The following is a 24,435-nucleotide window of genomic DNA, read 5'->3' as shown; positions in this document are numbered from 1 at the left end:
TGCTCTGCATTGTGCTCTGCAAAACGAATTTTCCCATTGCCTTTCTGTCTCCCCTACTGGTTGTGTGATCAAATATTCCAAAATCCGATTTTCCCATTCTGTGCTCATTAAACCCCAAAGCCTTGCCTGTGCTTTTTTGGTGTGGTAAAACAAATTTCCATTGTTTTTCTTCCTTTCATATTGTTTCTGTGATGAAATATTCCAAAATCCGATTTTTCCATTGTGTTCCCACTCCATGCCACTGCCGTACATTGAAAAGAATCAAGCCTAATTGATGTTTGGAGGGTGAGGGTTGCTGGCAGAAAAGCATAACCCTGTTTGAAATCAATGTGTGTCTTGAACTATTCTTTTCTTGTAGTGGTGGGTGATGTAAAAAGAATTAGTTGTGACAGCATATCTCTGAGTTGGTACTTTACAAAGGGTTATTTTGTTTTTGTGTTGCCACAGCTTTGGTGGCGGATGTAATCTTAATACACACCGGCCTAGTTCCTAGTCCATTGTGGCAGAAGGTATTTGTTTAGGTTGTGTGCAAGACGGGTTGGAGGCCTTACCAGGATTGACCCAAATAAAAAAACAAAGTGCTTTATTGTCCACCACATTCATTGCGGGGGAAAGGAGCTCCCTGACTTGGGTGTGACCGTGTAATAAACCCCGACACATCTAGTGCTGAAAGAGAGAATAACATAAATGGGTGCCTGGGGAACAGGTTAGTTGGTGGGAATGGGTGGGAGTGTCAAAGTTGATATGAGGCACACCCGCATAAAAGAAATAGTTGAGGGGGATAACGGGGTGCATAATTTGGAATGGAGGTGTACATGAAACGCTTATTCAAAGTAATAAACTAAATCTGCCCATGAACACCACAGGATACACTTTTTGCTTAACAATATCCTACACCCAATTGCCATTTAATCCTCTTTTACCACCCTTCTCTAAAAGGGACATATTGAAGGATAGGTCAAAACTGAATGATAAAAAGCACATCTCTAAACTTAACCCTGCATGTAGAGAGCATCTATGTGTCGCCTGATACTATATGAGAGGCAATTTGAGTTTGCTAACATGTACTGTGAAAAGAGAAAAATAATATGAGGCCGGGGAAACCCAAAGGAAACACACCAAACACTGGTTACAAAGGAACATACAAAGTACTTTATTTTAAGGTCAAGCAATGACAAAGTCAAATGACAGATCGGATAGCTATCGGCCCTCAGTACAACACAACGAACTTCAACGGGGTTCGATGTATTCAGTGAGAGACTGTACATTGGGACATTCAGGCTTTTATACATTTCTCCAGCCTGTTGTCCAACCCCTTCGCGGGTTAACCATTCCATGAATGTATTACTGGTCTAGGGTCTCTGCCAGGTCAACTCTAATTTATTCATCAGTATGTGCATAGATCAGTTCCGTTGATACAGGTAATCCATTTACATGCAGATCAACAGAAGGACAAGGTCTCAGTTCACGACCCTAACAAGTGGCCTGTAGGCAAGTTATACATTAGCTGTACAGAGGTGAAAACGACCTAGATTCTATTCGGAATGGCATTGTCCACCATTTTGATGTACAGGGTGACTTTTACCCAACAAGAGAACCTAAAATGGCAGTTTGATTCAAGATGGCGGCCTACATCAATTTCTAAGGTCAAGACCTTGCCGTAGAGAGTTATTCACGTACAGTTTTAAGCAACTTGGCGGAGGTCAATATACATACAATCGTTTACAATAGGAGGCATAATTTAATACCCAGTCTGACAGTACAAGGACTCTACATCTCTCCACCTAGGACCATATGCAAAGAGCATCTATATATCACCTGATGTTATATAAGAGGCCATGTGAGTCTAGTAACATGGAAAAGGAACTTCTTAGGTGTTATAATCTAACTCCCCCAAGTCTTCTTCCCACTTACTTCTTAACTTGTTTAGGGGCCAGTATGAGAAATACGTAATGGTCTTGTAAAGAGTTGCTATTGAACTGGAACAAACAGATCCATGTAGGTCATTGGCCATCACAGGAGATGCCTTTGGCACCTTGAAAACCCTAGTAACAGATCTGATAAAGCACTTCTAACCAACAGGAATTGAATATATCCCATAGTTATAGCAATTTGTTTTGTGACTCTGTAAAGAACTTTATGCAAAGACCTTCAATAATGTCACCTAGTAGCAGCACTCTGTTGTTTGTCCAACCCTTCAATCAGCTGACCTCTATATGTTGGTAAGCAAGGCACCTTGTCATAGGGGCATATGCAGGATATCTTTACCCCCAATCCACATTTGTAGACATTCGTCTCCAAGCCTCGGAGACCATTTTCTTATCTGCAGGGCCTCTTAATCAGCCTGCCACTATACAACAGATGCCTCACCTGATTTTCATAAAGTGTCAATCACCATTCTTAGAACTAATCTCTAAAAAATCGGTCTAAATATGACATCTGAATCTGGAAAATCGTCAAGTGTATTTTGCATGATGTTTTAAGAAAAACCTTAGGATCGCGGGGGCTGTTTTTAAATGGGGGCGTTCTATCTGCAGAATTAAGCAGCAGTATTTGCTTTTGTACAACTTCTTGGAGTCTGGGCAAGGGCATTTCCAGAATCAATACTCTAAACCTTTCTGCCATCTTTGAGACCTAAGATCCTAGCCACGTAATCCTCCCTTTTTTAACCACTTTCTGGGACCTGAGGGGATTGCATCTCATTCAGTTTGCACAGGGTGGTAACAAATGTTTTCCCAACTAATATGCAGGACAGCTTGACTCCTGTACTCCTGCATAATTTCTATAAACCATGGATTGGATGGCCTTGGAACACTCAATTATTTAAGGAGCTCATATGCACTTAATGCCAACTGCTCCTTTGGCCCCGTCCACCACTGAAGTCTACTAAACATTGGATGTCATTGCCACTACTCCACCAATGCTTCATTTTTTAGAACCAACAAGAGCTGCGAAAGGGAAAACCATGTTAATCTTCAATTCTCTTAATAAAGGTCCCTGATAGGTGGCATTCAGCCATGATGATTGGGGCAGGTTTAGAGAAGCACCATTTCCGGACCAGCTCACTCTGAGCAGGGACGTAATTTCACCAAAATGCCAGAGATGGCAGAAGTGACATTACATGATCCTTGACCTTCCCAGTGACAACACAGGAAGTGATGCAATTTGTCCCAACCCCCAAGTGGCATCACAGGAAGTTATGTCATTTGACCCCACCCCACAATGACATCACAGGAAGTGGTGACACATGACCTTTTACCATTTGACATCACAGGAAGTGGCATCACATACCACTGTCAGTTTGCATTAGCATACAGATAGCGAGAAATAGGATATGAGGAAGGACACACAGCTTATAGGTGTTGTTTGGGTAATTACCCACCCTTTGACTTCCCATCGCCATTCTAATCCCTATGGCCATTCCCACTCAGTTCCTCCCCATCCCAGCCCAAATCTTCTCCTCATTGGAACTCTTTGAGCTCACTTTAATGAAGCCTTACCATCAAACTTTGCACTCAGAGTGCCTGCCATTACTTTTCAAAGTAGTCTTCTGAGAGTTAATGACTTAATTGGAGCAGTAAACCTGCCACAGGTGTAGTAAAAATGTCTTAATCAGGTCTGTCTTTAACCACTTGATTTATAAGCACCATGCATGACCTTCACTGAAGTCTTATTAAAAACAAGCACTGGCAAAGAAAACCATTTTGGCTTGTGTATAAGTATTATGCATTTGCCAGGCACTGCTATTAGATGCCCAGGCCCTCGCATCATATTGCACCTGCTACCATCAATGGCTAGTTAATACCACTATGGCAGTGCCTGGCGGGTGCCTTTTGCATGCTTACACAAAAGTCAAACTGTTGGCATTGCCAATGCTTGTTTTGTTTTGTCTCGATAATGCAGTCAAGAACTCCATTTTGATGTTTCCCCGCAGCCACCTGCCACTCTGTAAACCCTACGTGGCAAGTAAAAGCTGACTTACATGGCATCCCCAGGCTAGAGAGGACCCAGCTGCTCCTATTTCTTTTTCTCAGTCTATTGATCACTGTGTGTTAGATCTCCAGATTAACTCTTTTGCCCTCCTCCTTGACAACAAAATGGATTTTGGTCCCATTATTAAATTTCTTATCATGCTAGCTCGCCAATGCAAGAACAAAGCATACACTTATCGTTTGATGACATGTTTATGTTCTCTATGCATAAAGCAGAAATTCTGTTAGTTTGGTCCTTATACAATTCCACACTGTTCTACCAATCTGCACCAAATTGTACATAGTTACCTGTTAGGACCCTCTGGACGTTACTGGATACATGATATTGTTGACACCCCACCCCTTTACCCGGATTTCTGCCCCTTCACAGATGAAACAGTTGCCTGAAATCAGTGAAACATCAATGTGGTCGTAGAATAACAGACAAAGCTCATTTTAAGGGTCTTGGCGCGAGAGACAAAACTCAAAGGCCCTTGAAAACTACGTTTTAATGTACTAGGATGGGCCTTTCTGCAATATTTGCCCTGCAACAAACCGCAACACACTGCACCGCGCCAGGGTGAGTCAACAGGTGGGGAGAGCACACAGAAGGTCCCAGTATGCTCCAGCATACCAACTCTCGCCTCCCCTCCACGTCTGCTCCGGGGTATGTCAGCCAGCCACACGCGCCCATTATCTGTGCAATTTGCTTCAAAGTGCAAAGCACATCAAGTGATGAGTGACTCGGAACAGCGTCCTACAGGATCATTGATTTTCAACTATTGAGGAGAGTGTTATCATGTCTGTCTTCAGAACCCGTGCAGAGTACTGGTCATTTTTGCTAGTGCTTTATACAGGAGAGGCCACTCAGCCACAATCCTCATTCACTCCAGACCAGGCCCCATCGGAGACATTAAGAGCATTCACACTCAATCAGTCATCAACATTCTCCTGAGCTGTCAGTCACGCACTTGCATCAACATTCCAGGAGCAATTTTAGATGCCCAGCAGGACAGTCTAACATTTAGCAAGACACTACAAGCTGGGTCGACCAAAAAAAATGACAGGAATTAAGTGATTAGAAAATTGCAGGCTGAGGTGTCCATACAAGCTTTTAAACAGATTTCAAAGTTGTAATGATCATGCAGTGACATTAAACTGCTAGCCGGACATGAACTTTACTTTGACTATATTTGGCCGTGAAGGTCACAGCAGGGAAGTGCTACTTCTGAAAATGAAACCTTGGTTTGAACCTCCCAATGCATGTCAGAAGATGGACATGCTCCAGCCTGCATGCATTCTTCTGATGGGGACGAATCCCCAGGAATAGCACACCCATTTTCATGGCTGCAGTGCCAACCTTTGCCAGGGAATCCTCCTACTGAACCACACAGCACAGATGTGGATGAGTGATACTCTGCATGTATCCATTAACCCAACCAAAGGAGCCCTGTAAAGGGGTCCTTCCCAAGGGTCTCTGTATTCATGCAGAGACTCCCTACTTCCTCTGTGTGGTACACAGATGCTGCAGGTGGAATGAAAAAACCCACATGTTTTAGTTTTCTTTTACTCTTGCTCCTAAGAACCCACTTCCTTTATTATTATTATTATCATTATTATTATTATTATTATTATTATTATTATTATTATTATTGTATTTATTCAGCACGGACCTAGCTTCGAGAAGCAACAGAGTGCTTTAAAGAGGTATACAACAATACAGATACACAATAGAGCACTTTACAGAGGTATAAAACAGTATTGTATTGCATTGTTTTGTATTGTATTTGTCATTTATATAGCACCCTTTGCCCATTTGTATGGCCTCAACGTGCTTTGTGGTTGGAATTCCCTTGGGGACCGAAGTCCATGTATGGGAAGTTCTAAGAGTTTAGTTTAAAATGCTTGTGTGCATTCTGCCAGGATTAGGATTTAGGAGGGCTAGCTAGGCTCTAGAAAGCAACCCAGAGGTCAGGCACGTGGGTGAGTTCTGTCAGTGGTTGAGGTAGAGTGGTAATGAAAGTGGTAGTGCAGGAGACTCAATGTGTGCTAAACTAAACCGAAATTTGTCATAGGTTGTCATTGCATACACAGAGGTGCTCAGGCACGTCGGGTGTTTCAGTGCCGCTAGACCGGATTTGTCATAGCCGTAGCTGCATTCTAGAGTGCATGGATGGTATCCGTGCCTGCGGCATGTGTCACATATGTGGTGCAATTAATACATGCCTTAAACTCAGATGGAGTTCATCTTTGATGTCATTTTCCTGGGTCCAAAGCGATTAGCTGGTCTCGTAAACTGAGAGCTTCCTAGATTTGAGAACTTGAGCAGGTGGAGTAAATACCCAAATATGAGACTCAATAGTGCATGCTGAACCGCCCAAATTTGTTATACCTGGGGAGTGGGAGAAAACACCTAAATTTGGGGCACCTGAGAAATTAAAGAAAACACCTGCATTTGAGACTCATGGTGGAACACCTAAGTGGAGTATAAACAGCACATGCATAGACACCCAACATCGGGATACCTGAGCAGTGGGAGAACATGCCTAAATCTAAGACTCAGTAGCAAATGGTGGAACACCCAAGTTGACTATAAAACATACATGCAGAAACACCCAGCTTTCGGATACCTGACCTGTGGGAGAAAACGCTTACATTTGAGACTCAACAGTACATGCAGAAACACCTAACATTGGGACACCTGTGCACTGGGTGAAACGCCTTCATTTGGGATACCGAAGTCGTGGGAGAAAGGCCTAAATTTGAGACTCAACAGTACATTGTGGAACACCTACAGATGCATAACGGAGCGCTTTTCAGAGGTAATAACAGAACAGTTATGCAGCTGGGGTAGGATACAGAGGGAACAGGGGAGCTGTACAGAGAGACAGGTGTGGAGTGGGGCGGACGCCCTCTAGCAAGTCAGGTGGCGGAGGGGCGATGTGATGGCCTATGTGTTGAGGAGCAGAGGCTCCTTGAAGAGGTGGGTCTTGAGTCCTCTCCTGCCGGCAAGAAAACCATTTTCAAGTGGTCTGTGCTAGATTTGGGGTGGACACGGGTGTCTGTGATGACCTCACAATCATGATGATTCCAATGTGAGCAGCGTCATCATGATTGCCAAAAATGCCTCCCCATACCTGGAGTAAATTTTGCAAGCCTCGGGACACAACGCTGCCAGACACCTGAAAGCAGGAGATTTGGCAGCCATTATTTAAAAATGCCACCTATATTATTTTGCACACATTCACAAACTGTTCAATCGATATATACACAATAGATTTTGGCCCTGGGCCACGGTGCTGCTGACCCTGTTTGCACTGAGGCCTTAACATCTCCTCTTTCAATGTGGTTCTGCTTAACATTGCTGTCATACATTTATGCCTCGGTTGTTTATCAGCATGTAGAAGTTCACAAATAATTGCTATGATAATGCATTTAGCGTGTTCGCTTCCAATCAGCGCAATGGCTGTAGTGCAGATGTTGGGTGGGCTGTTATTGCTTGAAGATGTGATGTCATCACTGGAGCCAGTCCAGGACATCTAAAGGTCGGGTTGGATCTAATCATGTTCATTACAAAAGAACTCCACGGTATTTTCTCTTATTTTTTGCTGCGTTGATTGCGGCAGAATCTGAAAATCTCCTCAGAGGAAATACATTTTGTTCTCAGTCAAATGTGCACACAAACAAATTCAATTCTTCAGAGAGAGCTTCTTAGTAGTTGATTTCTTGCTAAATCACCAGCATAATAGCATAATTTCTGTAATTCGTGCAAATAAAACACTCACTGCAGCAATGTTCTTTTGATGCAGTCTGTATTTAACGCCCCCATGCTTCTTTTTAATACCCTACTTCCGCACTCATATCTCCTTCCCTTTCCTCCATTAGTTGGAAGCCCTTCCGCTCAAGACTACAGTTTTGTTTCCTCTGAAACGGGTTTGAATGAATTCATGGTCTGTGTGAAAAAGTCAAGTTACCACCTTCGTCACTAGACAGCGAGGGGAGTGACTCTGCAGACAAGGGACCTTTCAGTGCTTCTGAGCAAAGGCCTCCAACACCCAAAGGCAGTGTATAGGGAATGCTGCAGTGAACCCCCCCAACTGCAAGTCTATGCCCGTTATAAGCGATGTCATATGAGTCACAGAGGAACTTGTCATCCCTGTACTATCAAAACATTCTCTGATTGCATCTATGCAGGTACATGAGAGGAGGGTCGGAAGTCAGGCCTACACACTGTGGCCTGGTGAGCAACCCTCGATTTCAGGCAAACAGCTATTGTTGAACTCAATGGGCCTGGAATCCCCAAGGTAAGATTTTTCCTAAGAATGGCTGCCCAGAGCATAGAGGGAGAAGGAGCGAATGGAAGTGGTGACCAGAGACGGAACCAGAAGGTCTCTGTGGGCTAGTACAGCAATTCTGTGGTCATGCCAAGAGGATGGTAGGAGAGCCAGCGGGAGACTGTGGCACATAGTGGCCCCCTCCTGCAAATATGATCCAGGAGGCACTGAAAGCTGAAATGTACCCATGCACCAAAGGGAAAGGAGAGAAATGGCCGAGAAAGGCACAGACACTCGTGGCAGTTGTGTCGCTAGGGGGAAGCCTGGGGGGGGGCGAATCCCTGTGCCCCCCCTTCTCCCCCTACCTAAGACGAGCAGTGACCATGTTTTCCCCCTACATTTGTCTGTGCCCCCCCTACTTTTTTCTTTGGCCCCCTCTGTGCCCCTCCTAAATTTGATTCCTGGTGACGCCACTGACTCGGGGGACCCTGCAGCATAGGGCTGGAGACAGGGGAGCAGTAGCAGAGCTACAGAGACACCAGCGCAAAGGCCAGGGAAAGGTGGAACGTTAGCCTTATCTTAAAATCGAGGCTGGTCATTTCAAGAGTTCAGGTCAATGCTAGCAGCGGTGAAGAGCAACCCTGTACATGGATAGCCATTTTTTTAAATTTTATTTTATTTTATTTAAAATGATACAGTTTAAACATAAACTTTTCATTTGAGCCTTTTAAGGCAATATCTCATAGATATCTTAGAGTTTGCACATCTTAATTCTCATAGAGCGCAGAATTTGTCAAACGTTTTTTAAGGGGATTTTTCTCAAACTACGACCTGTAAATTCGTTGGTTTGGCAGAGGTCAGAATGTCACAGAGAAATTGAATGAAAGTATATATCAATTTCCTGTCTTGGCCTTTCAGAATCTTAATCCATCTGGAGTCACCTTCTTCCTGCTGGGCCGATATCTTAAAAAAGTCTCCAAACAGTTCTATCTTGGGGGGGGAGGGCAGGACATTTCATGATTAGGTGATAACGCGTTTCAGGGGTTTACTTATTTAGGCAGAATGGACAGAATTGCTCCGACTTAGAGATTTGTCTGCTGTTTGCTCATCTTTGTCTGGTCGGCATTATATTTAGGCAGATTTTCATGAACATGTTATGGATAGCCGGATCCGGAAAGAGTGCCAAGTATCGAGGGAGTTTGTTGATCGCTCGAGTGTCGATTGGATATTGCAGGTTCATAACATATCTTGTTTTTTCATCTATTGTTTTCGTCCAGTCGTTTTGGTGAATCTTTGCTTTGGCACATTGAGGACGGTTGATAAGCATTTCTGTGGTGATATCTTCGTTTCCCATTCGATGTTCTAATGCCACTGTCCATGCTTTCAGTGAGGTGTTGTTCATGGCACGCAGAGTCTCCCGCATGGTTTGAATTGCTGGTATTTTATCGTCGTTTTTCAATTTGCGTAAAAAGTCTAGCTGCTTCCACAGCACGATGGAAGTAAGGGATTGTTTAGCCAATATAGTGGCCCATTATGTAGAACAAGTACATTGGACCGATCCCAGAGAGGAAAAGAGGTATAGACTGTAGTGAGGGACTATTTTTAAAAAAAGGCAGAGAAAAAGGCAGAGACATTGGAGAAAGCAGGAGTGGGGGCTGGAGAGTCGACTGCATCTAGGTGGAAGGTGAAAGGAAGCCAGAAGTTGGAATGAGCCAGGAACAGTGATAAGGGTAATGTACTATGGATACAATAGGTACGGTGGAACTTCACCTTTATTTTCACTGAAAACAACCACAGGGAGCTACTGCACAATCTCCTCACCAGCTCCACTACTCACCCTCAGCCACCCATTCTGCTGCTCTAGGATGCAATATAACTCCTTGTGGGCACCCTCCATGAGAAAGTAGTGCTGACCCTGAGAGCCGTGCAAGCTGCTGGTGCAGTCCCAACACACCTCCCTTTCTTTGTACAACAAAAATACTATCTAACAACATTGATGCATGTTATTTTCTATTTTATTTAACTTGGTTACCTCCCTCTACCACAAGGGAGAAAAGTCACCCTCTCTTTCTTTCACAGATTTCCATCCTTCAATCTTACTGCATTCTATGCTCTTCCCCCAGAAAGCTGGTTTTGAGAACCTTGAGTTTCCTTTGGTTACATTCCTTGGTAATTTGACATGCACCTGACACCCCAGCTGCATACACACATCCTTCAGACTGTGTCTGTCTTCACATATGAGCTTGGTGCCTCCTCTTTATCTCTTCACCATCAACATATTTGAGACTACCTCTGCCCATTCAACCAGGATAAAACCTGGTGTTGGGCTTTCTTCTCTGCAGAACCCCAAAAGGTCAAGCTTGAGCGATGGGGGGGGAGACATCTTGTGTTAAAATACCATTTCCATGACAGTCCTCAGCTAATCATCAGCTGTGCTAACAACGATCCTGATGACATCCATTAACTAGTTGCATCGCTTGACATAACCGTTGCCCTTGGGATGGTACTAAGAGGTTTTGGCATGAGCAAACCCATTTTATGCAAAGAAGTTATTCATCTGGCGCTTAGTGAATTGCGTGTCATTGTGCATCAGAATCTTAGCCAGAAAAAACTCACAGGAAAACACTGGTTCGAGGAAATTAATGATTACTTTGGAACTCACTTCAGGTGCTAAACACACTTCCAATACAACAACAGTGGTACCAGGAGAACGAGAGGAACTGAAGAAGGATGGCAGAAGGATGTAAGGATCAAATCATTGTTTTCATTTTATTTAGATTTGTATAAAAAACATAGAACCTTTTAATCAATTCTTTAAAAACATTTTACTAATCATGCATTCATACATTCACTCACTGATTGAATATCTAAAAAATATAAATGTGCTAAGATGTTACAAGAAATACAATTCATTTCATTAATACAATTCTTTTCCATTATACTATTAATGGTTCTAAACAACCTATCATAGTTGATAACAGTTCATTCCAGACAAAATATCGTCTATTGGTGCCCAAAAGTATCGATCTTCTTTACGAAAAAGGCTTCCCAGTTGCTAAATAGTTTCGACTTGACAGATTATGTGTGTCTTCATCAGGATAGGATGAACATTAACAACATTCTAAAAGCAAACAAACAAACAATTGAAACATTGTTTAAAATACATACTCTGTCAACCTTCTATCCGTTTACCTCTCTAACAATATAAACCAGACATTAGCGGACAGAACAAATCTATCTCTAAGTCCACATGGAAATCCCTTTATCCACAGTCTTATAAACATAATCAAATGTTTAAAACTAAGCCTAATGCAGCCAATTTAGAAGAAACCACAACCAGCCAAATCGGTCTAGTTTCATATACCCATCAAAGCACTAATTTAGGTCGGGGCTCCAGGGTTCAATAGGAGTAAAATTACTCCCATGTTTCTAATCATCAGCACTTACCCTTTGTGCTAACCAGCCCACTCTATTCACACCCCCCGCCCGCACTAAGACATGCTTCAGAAAACAGTTTAAAGTGGAATCATACCTGCAAACCCCATTTGGTTCGCCTAGTGACTTGTATTCCAGTAGCCTCTGGTGTGGGTCTCGACCTCCCAAAAAGAGAAAAATCTAAGGCCAAAACATGGAATAGCATCAGAGTCTTCAATATCAGTAACAGACAACACTGACTACCCATATTAGTCTCTCTAAGCGGAAAATAGACGTATAGAAAATATGAGTATAGACAATATATATCTTTTTTCCACTAATTTATCTCCCAAGCTGACCCGTTCCTAGTTAAGGTCAGGGGAAAGAATTTCAATTTTGTGGTCCTCTCTGCCTACTCCGCCGCTTACTGTTTGTTCACACTGACGGATATGGCGCTGTCAATACAGCAGCGGTGAAGACGAAGAAAGCGTAAATCTTCTCGGACACAACGCTGCCTAATCAGCAAGAGTGAAGTAGAAGAAAGTTTAGCTCTTCACGGATAAACGCCTACAGTCGCTCATGTAGCGATCTATAAATGAACAAATCAGATCAGCACAATTATAAAAAAGCTCAGTTAAAATATCTGCTGCTTGGGAAAACCAACAGTAGCCTAACGCCGACCCGCTTACCTTAGAGGCAACGACGCTGTCTATACCGCCACAGAGATTACTCGTCCGCAACAAGCCCTGTCTCTTTGTGGATGACGTTGAATACAAAAATGCCTTTTCTGGTATAGGAACAAAGTGTAGCAGAGACTGGATGCTTCTTACCATAAATACAGCGCTGAAAAAAAGCATGGCGGTTGGAGAAGAGATTCAGAAAGCAGAATTGGCCTCTAAGGCGGATTCCACTATTGTTAATATCAAAGAGAAGCTAGAAAAAAATGAAAATCAAGTGACAGATTTTATTAAAATCACCACTGCCAAAAAAATTGAGAAACTGATTAAGGATGTAAAAAACTTCTCTAAGGAGACGGCATATCCTTATTTACATGCGGATTACCAGGGCCCAGCCAACTGGAGAGATCCAGATAATACTTCAGGGGCACCTATTCGCAAAAAGGTCACTTTCTCAGACACTTCATCAGACAAAGGGGATGGGTACCAAAGAGGGAGGAGAGGCAACCAACAAAATCACAGGCAAAGGAACAGAGGGTCTCAAAGAGGAGGTAGAAGAGGGAGACAAAATATGTTTTTTCAATATCCCTCCTACTTCTATCCACAAGAGTTTGCCCCTCCAGGGCCGATGCAACCGTATCCACCTCAAGAACTCCCTTTTCCTCCACCACAAACAGGCCCACGTCCTTTAGGAAATATGTTTGAAACGAGAAGGCGAGCGTACAGAAGATATGCCCCCCTTCAGCCGTGTACAATCTGTCTGATAAGATTTTGACAACTAAGGAAATATCCATATTGGAAAAAGGATTCTCCTTCATTCCCATGAAGGACCCTAGTAAAATGGATGTTGAAACAGAACTGAGGGTTTTTTTCCAGAAAATTAGACTTAAAGATTTTTTCGGAAGTTCCCCTAAAGATTCGGTTGAGAGGACGGCCAACACTCCATTTAAACCGCCATCTAGATTTACCCCCTCTCTTAACATGATATCTAAAGAGACAGCCACATTTGAAAAGGCAGTACTTCGAGATTTCAATGCTATCTATGAGAGCAAAGAAAAACAATAGATTGGATAAAAAATGCTTTAACTTTACCAAAGATGATTGGGCAGGATTGAAGAACTTACAATCGGATAGATCGGTGGTGATCAAAAAAGCAGATAAGGGAGGAGGAGTTGTAGTGTGGGATGCCAGCAAATATGACCTTGAGGTCATGAGACAACTTAATAACCAGGAGGTATATGTCAAACTGCAGGGAGATCCCTCGCAGAGTATTCTGAAAGAAATAGAAAGTTTGGGGAAGGATGCCTTAGAAAGGGAAATCATTACCCAAAAAGAATTCAATTTCCTTGTCCCTAAGAACACCAGGACTCCCCTAATTTATATGTTGCCTAAAATTCATAAGAGCATGGTCGCACCACCTGGTAGACCTATCGTCTCGCTCAGTGGGTCCATTTTGGAACCAGTGGGGCAATATTTAGATTACTTTTTGAAACCATTGGAGAAAAACACCCCTACCTACCTGTCTGATTCAACTGATGTCATCAGAATTGTTGAGGCATTTCCTTTCAATAGCGACCAGGATATGCTTATCACCTTAGACGTGGAGTCGCTATACTCAAATGTTCCTCAGGAGGACTCACTGGGGATTTCTGAACAGGTTTCTACAAACTAGGACGGATATCATCTCAGTTCCGAGTGAATTCTTGATAGAACTATTGGAAATTGCACTCACCAAAAACTTCCTTAGATTTAAGAACATGTACTATATGCAGATCAAGGGGACGGCAATGGGGCATCGTTAGCACCCAATTATGCCACCCTGTATATGTGGGATTTCGAGGAATCCAACATCATGACAGACACGAATCCTTTCAGATCAGCTCTTAAACTATATAAGAGGTATATTGTCGACATACTTATCATCTGGGATAGTTCAAAAGGGGACCACAATGCTTTCTTTCTATGGATTAATAATTTAAATCCTAAGTTGAAGTTCACTATTCAAACTAGTAACGAGGAGATCGCATTTTTAGACCTCTTGATTAAGGTGGATACAAATGTACTTGCAGCGGACCTTTACAGAAAGGAATCTGACAGAAATACTATATTGCACCATCAAAGCTTTCATGCCCAGTCCCTGAAATCTAATATTCCTTATGGTCAGTTCCTGAGAGCCAGGAGAAATTGCACCAAAGTAGAAGACTTTAGTAAGCAAGCTTCAGCGATTGAGGAAAGGTTGATGGAGAGAGGCTAAACCGTCCAAAAAACATGCAAGATATCAGCATAGAGATGTTCTTTTGAGAAAGGACCTCAAAGAAAGAAAGCTGGGAGAAGACCAACTAGTATGTGCCCTCACGTTCAATACTCAACACAATAAAATCAAGAAGATAATATCGAATCATTGGCACTTCAGCTTAACATGCTGAAATTGGCCAAACCCATGTTTGCTTTTAAAAGAGATAAAAATATTAAGAACTGGGTCTCTAAGGCTGACAGAAATCATGTACAAGATAGTCAACCGACCAACACTGCCTCGTGGGGTATGCCACCTGTTATGGACACTACCCGTGTGGTAACTGTTCAAATTGCCCCAGTACTTCTGCCACTGCCACCATTAATATCCACGAAAGGGACTGGAAACTGAGGCATCATACCACCTGCCTTAGTGTCAATGTAATATATGCTATCATATGCCCTTGTAAGAAAGCTTACATTGGTAAGACATCTAGAGCAGTAAAATTACGCATAAGCGAGCATAAATCTAAGATCAGAACGGGTCAGCGGAATGCTCCTTTAACGATGCATTTTTTGGAACTGAATCATAGGCCAGAAGATTTGAAATGGTGGGCAGTTGAAAAAGTGTTTGGCACTGATGCGGCCAACACCGCTGCACGCTTAGTGCAGAAGGAACAATGGTGGATATACCACACCAACAGCCTAGATAGGGGCCTGAATCAACAGGAGGAATGGAATTGATTCCTCATTTCTGAGGGAGAAGGTCGAGATTTTGTACAGCTGTCTCTTCCTCCCACTTTTCCCTTTCTTTGGCCATTCTGCCAAATAATAGTCTTTTCTCGCGTCCTAAGTGGTTTCTTCATGCCCTATGATATAGTCGTTTGTTTCTCTATGGGCGTATAGGCCATTCACTGATAGATTCTTTGGCTTTTAGAATCCATTCATTTTTTGGATCCCATTGCATTGAATGCCTTATTGACCCACAGTGTGTCAGTGACTGACTTTCTCGGAAATACTATATTCTTTGATATGCTTTTGGAGTCCTTTTTCTAGCTCAGGACTCCCATAATCAGCGGCACATTTGCTGCGTTGGATGGACTTCCAGATTGGTCCATCGTTTGTTTTCTTGATGCATTTCTGAAATAAAAGAAGGACCCTGAAAGTATGCCGTCCGGTCCTCATCCCTCAGATGCTTGCGGACTACACTATTGGTTCGAGACGCTGTGAGTAAGGTAAGCTGGTCGGCATTAGGCTATTGTTTGTTCACCTAAGCAGCAGCTAGTTTGCAACACAGCTGATTCGATCTGTTTATTTATAGATCGCTACATAAGTGAAGGTAGGCGTCTCTCCGTTTCAACGCCGCGGCGCAGGCAGTGACGTGCTCGATAAGAGCTATATCTCCTTCTTCCTCTCCATGGCGGTATAGAGAGCGTCATTGCCTCTAAGGTAAGTGGGTCGACGTTAGGCTACTGTTGGTTTTCCTAAGCAGCAGATATTTTAACTGAGCTTTTTTATAATTGAGCTGATCTGATTTGTTTATTTACAGATCGCTACATGAGCGACTGTAGGCGTTTATCCGTGAAGAGCTTCACTTTCTTCTACTTCACTCTTGCTGATTAGGCAGCGTTGTGTCCGAGAAGATTTACGCTTTCTTCGTCTTCACCACTGCTGTATTGACAGTGCCATATCCGTCAGTGCGAATAAACAGTAAGCGGCGGAGTAGGGAGAGAGGACCACAAAATTTAAATTCTTTCCCCTGACCTTAACTAGGAACGGGTCAGCTTGGGAGATACATTCGTGAAACGAAGGTATATATTGTCTATACATATATTTTCTATACGTCTATGTTCCGCTAAGAGAGACTAATATGGGTAGTCAGTGTTGTCTGTTACTGATATTGAAGACTCTGATGCTATTCCATGTTTTGGCCTTAGATTTTTCTCTTTTTGGGAGGTCGAGACCCACACCAGAGGGTACCGGAATACAAGCCACTAGGCGAACCAAATGGGGTTTGCAGGTATGATTCCACTTTAAACTGTTTTCTGAAGCATATCTTAGTGTGGGCGGGGGGTGTGAATAGAGTGGGCTGGTTAGCACAAAGGGTAAGTGCTGATGATTAGAAACATGTGAGTAATTTTACTCCTTTTGAACCCTGGAGCCCCTAACTATATTAGGGCTTTGATGGGTATATGAAACTAGACCGATTTGGCTGGTTGTGGTTTCTTCTAAATTGGCTGCATTAGGCTTAGTTTTAAACATTTGATTATGTTTATAAGACTGTGGATAAAGGGATTTCCATGTGGACTTAGAGATAGATTTGTTCTGTCCGCTAATGTCTGGTTTATATTGTTAGAGAGGTAAACGGATAGAAGGTTGACAGCAGTATGTATTTTAAACAATGTTTCAATTGTTTGTTTGTTTGCTTTTAGAATGTTGTTAATGTTCATCCTATCCTGATGAAGACACACATAATCTGTCAAGTCGAAACTATTTAACAACTGGGAAGCCTTTTTCGTAAAGAAGATCGATACTTTTGGGCACCAATAGTCGATATTTTGTCTGGAATGAACTGTTATCAACTATGATAGGTTGTTTAGAACCATTAATAGTATAATGGAAAAGAATTGTATTAATGAAGCTATTTATCTATGAATTCTATTTCTTGTAACATCTTAGCACATTTATATTTTTTAGCTATTCAATCAGTGAGTGAATGTATGAATGCATGATTAGTAAAATGTTTTTTAAGAATTGATTAAAAGGTTCTATGTTTTTTATATAAATCTAAATAAAATTAAAATAATGGTGTCATCCTTACATCCTTCTGCCATCCTTCTTCAGTTTCTCTCGTTCTCCTGGTACCACTGTTGTTGTATTATATGCCCCTACCTCAAGGTACCAGTGATTGTTGAGGTTCCCACCTTGGGTTTTGTTTGTTTGTCTAAACACACTTCCAGCCACCAAGAGATAAGCCTTATTGGCCCTATGATAGAGGCATTGATGTCCATTCAGAAATTGAGGGGAACTAACACATCGAATGCTACAAATTTCAAGTGTAAACTTTTCGGCACCCCCGTGGGATTGGACCTTGGAGCCAGAATGTTGTTGGTGTTTGTACACTGTATACACTCTGCTCTGCAGTGACGGCATTTCACCAAAATGCCAGTGGTAGCGGAAATTACATCACACAACCCTTGTACCCCTGGTGACATCACAGGAATTGATGTAAGTGTACGCTGCCCCCCAAGTGACATCACAGGAAGTGATGCCAAATGACCTTCAGATTTTTCAGGTATGTTTAGCGCCCCTGTTTCCAGGTGCTCACATATATAAGAACCGACGCACAGATGGAGGCATGATGTGTGCAGGATTACATATATATATATATATATATATATATATATATATATACTACATGGGAAGAGCACTTTTTGGGCGGTTTATAACTCGGCTCCCCCTGGACGAATCCTTACCAAAGTTTTCTCAAAAACTACAGGCCAAACCACTGGACAGATTGTCATCAATTTTGCGGCAGGGGCAGGGGCATGTTCCCCAAAGCGTGCTTTTGTACATTTTGTGAGAAATCGTACTGTACTTTCCTTTAAAACGATCAAAAAGTAGCACTCTAAGAATTAGTGATATCTATGTCCGCTCCGCGGTCCCACTTCCCTGTTCGCTCAGTGGAGAAGATTTCTATTGGCTAATCCATAGCATGCTGTACGTCAAGATGTTTCATTTTCACCAATTGGTTCTGCCGCAGCGTGAAGTGCGTAGGATTCTTTTGATACTGCCGCCATGATCATTTAGTTTTTGTGTTCAGCGCCCAAACTTCTGCAAACAAACCCTTATGAAACACTGTGTCGAAAGGTAAGCATTTCTTATATGTGATAGTAGAAAGTGAAACAGTGCTTTATTCTTGTTACCACTATCATACCATACAGTGCAAATTGGCAGGCAATGTACGACAAGTCCTTACTGCGTCTATGTAAGAAGCCACCACCAAAAGTACTGTGGTTAGACTGGCGTCCTATGTTTTGGAATCTGAGGCAGCCACCTGCACGGTTTCGTCAACACAGTGCGTCTGCACGTGGTCGGGAGTAAGGGTTCTCATTATTGACCGCTGATATGTTGTTGCAAAATGAGAATGTATTTGCGTTCGGAGTGAAGGTCAGTTCATTTTATTTAATATTTTAGTAGGCGCTCAGTATGGTCGCACATGTAGCAAACCTCATAAGGGTCAATTGTTTTTCGACCTTGACGTACACGGAACAGAGACAGAAAGAATGTAGCGAGTCACAGTTTGTGAAACATTCCCTTTGATAAATTATGCTTCAAAAAGGTTTGTGAGGCACATGAAATATCAATTCCTGAGGACGTCCTCCTGCAAACAACTACTGTGTGACTGCGGAGGCCGAAATGGAGGCGGTGCACATCATGTAAGCTTCTTTTTCAGGCCTGTACACCACACTGCCATTATTTACCATACTCTGAAAATTCTTTTTTTTTTTTTACTTGGAATGCATTTGGAAGTTTGTGTGCCGTTTAAATTTCAGATTGCACATTATCGTTACTAGTAATGCATTTGGAGGTTTGTGTGCTGTTGAAATTTCAAATTGCACATTACTGCCGTCTCTACGATGTCACTGCAATTTCCACTATTACCTACGAAATTTATGTGGCTCTGATATTTTTTTACCTACTATGTCCATTGCACATTGTCGCCGTTTGTAGGGAGTAAGTACATTTCCCCATATAACATTATTTGTTTATAGAGATGTTATGTAGTGCACCTTACGTTTCCGCAAAGGCTTCATATTGATAGATCTTTTTTGTCCTCTTTCCCTCAGCTACTTCCTTCCGTATTGCAAATGTCATGGCTTGCAGCTTCCGAGTGACGTTTTTTTTAATCATCAGGTGCAGCTTTTCGTCACCGGTTGTATGTGCGTCATCATTGAATAGGATGACCGCATCGGACCTCTATGTCCGTACGCAGTTGTAGCAGTAAGAAGCAACATACCCTCCTTTTTGGTGTCATAGTTTGCAGCCATTCGCGTTGCCTTGTAAACCACTGTGACAGAAATACGCTTCCGGGTCAACAACGCAAAATGTATGTGTGGTTAAACACACAACGTCACCATTGCCACTAACATTATACTTTCTTATGGACTACATCACAGCGATTGATGGCGTCTTGCCAATGAATGTGAGAGGAAACCGACTACTGTGTCGCCACTGCACACTGTCTGTGTGATGAAAACTGTGGCGCCAACGCATGGTGACTGTGTGGGAAAACATCAACGTGATCGTCAAAATTAACATTTTCATTGTGCAGCGGAGACACAAACTTCCAATTTTTTTGCAACTGAGAAAAGGGCGATGATTTAGCATAGTGCATTGTGAAATAAAAGTACATTAGTACTGTTTACATGTGCGTGTGTTTTTTAATCATTTCATGTTCCCCTTCACAATCTGCCATGCTACGTTGCAGGTTGTAGTATGTTCTTTAATAGGTGCCGTATCACGGTACATAAGCCTTTAAGAAATCATTTGTTTACGCTGCCAAGGTACATTATCCAGAACGCTATTGCACACCACTTGCTTTGGCAACATAAGGCTCAGGCCCACTTATTATGCTTTCGTGCCGTTAGGGTACTTTCTGTTACCCAGATGCCCCAATTACAAAGATTGGTTCTACATGAAGACGCTATGTTGTCAGATTTTATATCTTTCTGAAAGTGTAAAAATGAGATCACGTGCAGTGAAAGTGTTTGTTGTACAGTAACGTTTCAAAAGCAATGATTCCTTGTACCTTCTCACTACACATTTCTTCACCCTTTTCACCTTGTGGCACTTACACAAAAATGTATGCACAGGTCAATGATAAGGGAGTTGCTTGCAATATTTCTGCCATTAGTGCACTTCACTTCACAGGGTTTGTTGTGATTTTGTCCACATATTAGAGGATTACTTTTTTGCTTTCTGCACGCTCATTTTTGCCAAACATATTCCCTGTATGTTCCACACATTTATGTAAAGCTTATTGCGCACAAACAAACACCTTTGTGTTTTACATGTCGTAATGTTTTCAAACTTCACAAGTGTCGTCATGTACATAAGCAATCAACAGTACGCCTTTCGTCTCTGAAGGGTACGCTGTAGGCATGCTTACTGATCACAATGTCGGGGAGGTAAATACTGCCATTTACTGGTTGGGACAAAACATTGAATTGCAGTTGTCATGTCCACCAGGCACTGGCTTTCTGTTAAAGGTGTTGCTGATGACCACACATTTTAGAACAAATACAAATCTTCTTCGCCCACTACACTCACACGTTTTCCTTTTTTACTTTCTGGCAGCTGTAATGGAAAGCGGCAAAAGACTTTCTATGCAACGGCCGCCTTGCCTTTCCATGGGGGCCATCTTGGAAAAGGATTTTTTTTCTTCAAACGGGAACGCCAGAGGCGTTCCGGTTGAAGATAAAAATCCTTTTTTTTGGTGCAGTGGGTTAGTGCCGTAAAATCTGTATTGGTAATGGCATTCAGCCCCCATTATTTTAGGGGGCAATGGGGTTTACTGATTCAAAGACCTCGGTAGGCACTCTTGCTTCTATTGTGGTGCACACTTGCCCTGTTGAGTTGTGAACAGGAATTGTTTAAGTTACAAGTTCGTACAGCAATATACAATGTCCTTCCGCACTATCAACGACTCACCCATATTATTGTTAAGTGTGTATGAGTTCTGCACCATGTGGCCATACTGTGCAACACCATATGCTACTGTGCAATTCGTAGAAAGATGGGCAGTGTCAAATGTTGCTTTACAGTATGCTTATGTGTTACTATTGGAATCCTTCTACATATTCAATAAAAATTTTGATCAACTTATGTTATGAATCACTTACAGTACTGCCAACCTATGCAAATCATTCAAAAAACGTTTCTCAAAGGGACATTATGGTTACGTTGCCCTACTAAAAACGTCCAAAATTCACTACAAAAAAAAACTTTGTTAAAGGGACGTTATGGTTAAGTTGCCCTATTAAAAACCGCTGCCATTCTGTACAAATACTTTGTAAAAAGGACGTTATGATTACAAGTAAAATCTAAAAAACCCTGAAATTCGTGAGTTATGGTAGGCTATTCACCCATTTTTCCCATCAGCACTCTCCACTGCTACCACTACCACCCCAAACATAAAAAATGCCACCACACATGTCATTGATGCCATCACTGACGCCATCACATCTATAGTCCCTTTCTTTTATGTCAGCTAAGCAACCATACCTCCCGCCACCACTGTGCACTGCTAAGACTAACACCCAGGATATCAAAGATGACATGACAAATGTCATTGATGACATCACTGATGATATCTAGGGGCCGATTCATGGAACAAATGTGCGCCGAAAAAAGTGGTGCAAGCTGGCGCAAGCAGGTGCAAGCGTGAAAAAGGAAGCGCACACGCAAGCGTGCGATTCATGGAAGTCCCTTCTCATGTCTTTCTCGGGATGTGCACCAAACCCGTGCGTGGCGCACACGGGCGCACATGTCATTGCAACATCCCGAACGCCGTGCGCGACGTGCACAGGGAAAGTGATCAACGTCTGCGCACACACCAAAAAGGGGGTGGGACACGGGGCGTAACACGCGGAATGGGGAACAACGCATGAAAAAGAAGGTGTAACTAGGGAAGTACTGCAGGGAAATACACAGAATGCCCACAAGCACGTCAACAACCCGTATTCATGGATTCGAATACGGTAAACCCGCGCACGGCAAAAGACGTGCATAGGCGTCAACGCATCCACCACACGAAGGCAGGCAGAAGCGTCCCTGCGCACAGTATAAAAGTGCGCGCAAACAACAAACGCGTATATACAGCTACGATGAATGCCCCATTTGTCGCAGCACTGATCGTGGGACACAGCAGGAGGAGGAGAATAGCCAGGGCCCGCATTTTTTTACCCCAGACCAGCCTTTTTGGGATGCCTGATGACCACGTCTATGGGAGGTATAGGTTTCCACCTGATATCATCCTAGACCTCGTCAGGGAGTGGGAAGATGACCTTACATCCCCCACCCTGTGCTCCCAAGCATTGAGCCCCTTGGAGAAGGTTCTCAATGTCCTGCATTTTTTGGCCACTGGGTCATTTCATCGGACTACTGCCATAGTGGGTGGTTTCTCACAGGCCACGCAGTCACGCTGCCTACACCAGGTGTTGGCAATCATCACTGCATGCCCCTCAGTCCGCAGGCACATATACATGCCCAGAACACCCGCAGAAAGGCAGGCCATGGTCCAGGACTTTTACAGGGTGGCACACTTCCCCAAAGTGCTTGGTTCCATAGATTGCACCCATGTGGCCCTACGTCCACCTAGGGCCACTGAGCACATCTACCGAAACCGCAAGCACTGGCATTCCATCAACGTGCAGGTTGTATGCGATGCTAAAGGAATCATCACCTCTGTCTATGCAAACTACCCTAGCTCCACCCATGACAGTTTCATATACAGAATGTCCGCCCTGAGCCGGGCCCTGGAAGCTGGGCAGCATGGTGACACATGGCTCCTAGGTGAGTACAAATGCCTGTGCACATGCATGCAAGTCACACAGAGACAAACACCCAAACCCTAATAATCTCAACTCTTATCACCTCCCCAGGGGACAGTGCCTACCCTCTGAGCAACCACATGATGACGCCAATCCGGAACCCCACCACACCACCCCAGGTAAGATACAACGATGCCCATATTGCAACCAGGGGCATAGTGGAGAGCACATTCGGAGTGCTCAAGTTCCGCTCCCTTGACCGCTCTGGTGGGCAGCTACTATATGCACCCCCAGTAGTGTGCAGGATCATTGTGGCAGCATGTGTCCTGCACAATGTTGCAACACGGTGGGAGGTACCGGTGGACATGGTGGTGCCCCCACATTCCCAACCACAGGCACAGGCGCTGCCCATGGGAGGGGACAGGGCACGTGGCAAGGCAGCCCGGACCCAGCTTGTGACGACATTCTTCACCTAAACCCCCACCCCTGCAGAGTGCACACAGTCCTGGCACATACCATACGATGATGACAAAGAGACAGTCAACTGTCACAACCTTACCACCCTGAGAATGTTGCCACGGAAGTGCTACATTGTGTGCATCCCTAGCTACTTAAACATAACCAATCCTGTGTGACCAAAAGGAACACATGCAAGGTCACACACCCCGGCAAAACAGTCCATCACAATCCCTGGTATGTCACCCAAACCACATCACCCTTGTCTGCTACAACATCACATGGCATACAATAGCAAAAGGCCAACACATGACCAACAACATACAAAGTGACATGTCATAAATGATAACTGGCACGAGACAATGAGGTCTGACATGGAATCCGATGAAATGACTGACCAACAACCTCCCACACGTACAAAATCAGACACAAATGCTTTCCAACAGTCGTAGCATGAACACAACACTGAATGCCTGTTGACATGCACATTGGGCATGGCAAAATCCAGACTCCCGAACCCGTGTGCTGTGTGTGTCTCCTGCAACACACTGCTCAGCACACAGCACTTTGAGCAGCCATAGTGTTGCAGATACACTTTGAGCATCACATGAAAAAGACTAATGAAATCTAGAACCAAATGACGCATGTACAGGGTACCCAAATGGTAATAGATCATGTGCTGCATGGACACTGAGGGCATGCAAATGCAATCTGTGTGCACCTGTGGCCATGGAAGTGTGGATGTACGTGTGGTGGATCATTGTGCAACTGTGTGTGTCATTAGGGACATGCACTCAATATATGTGAACATTGTGAACATTGGCCATGTGAACACCCCAGCATGTCAAACCACACC

The sequence above is a fragment of the Ambystoma mexicanum genome, chromosome 6p (assembly GCF_040938575.1).
Source record: "Ambystoma mexicanum isolate Mex_15411 chromosome 6p, UKY_AmexF1_1, whole genome shotgun sequence".
NCBI lineage: Eukaryota > Metazoa > Chordata > Amphibia > Caudata > Ambystomatidae > Ambystoma > Ambystoma mexicanum.
This window is presented reverse-complemented; position numbering follows the sequence as displayed.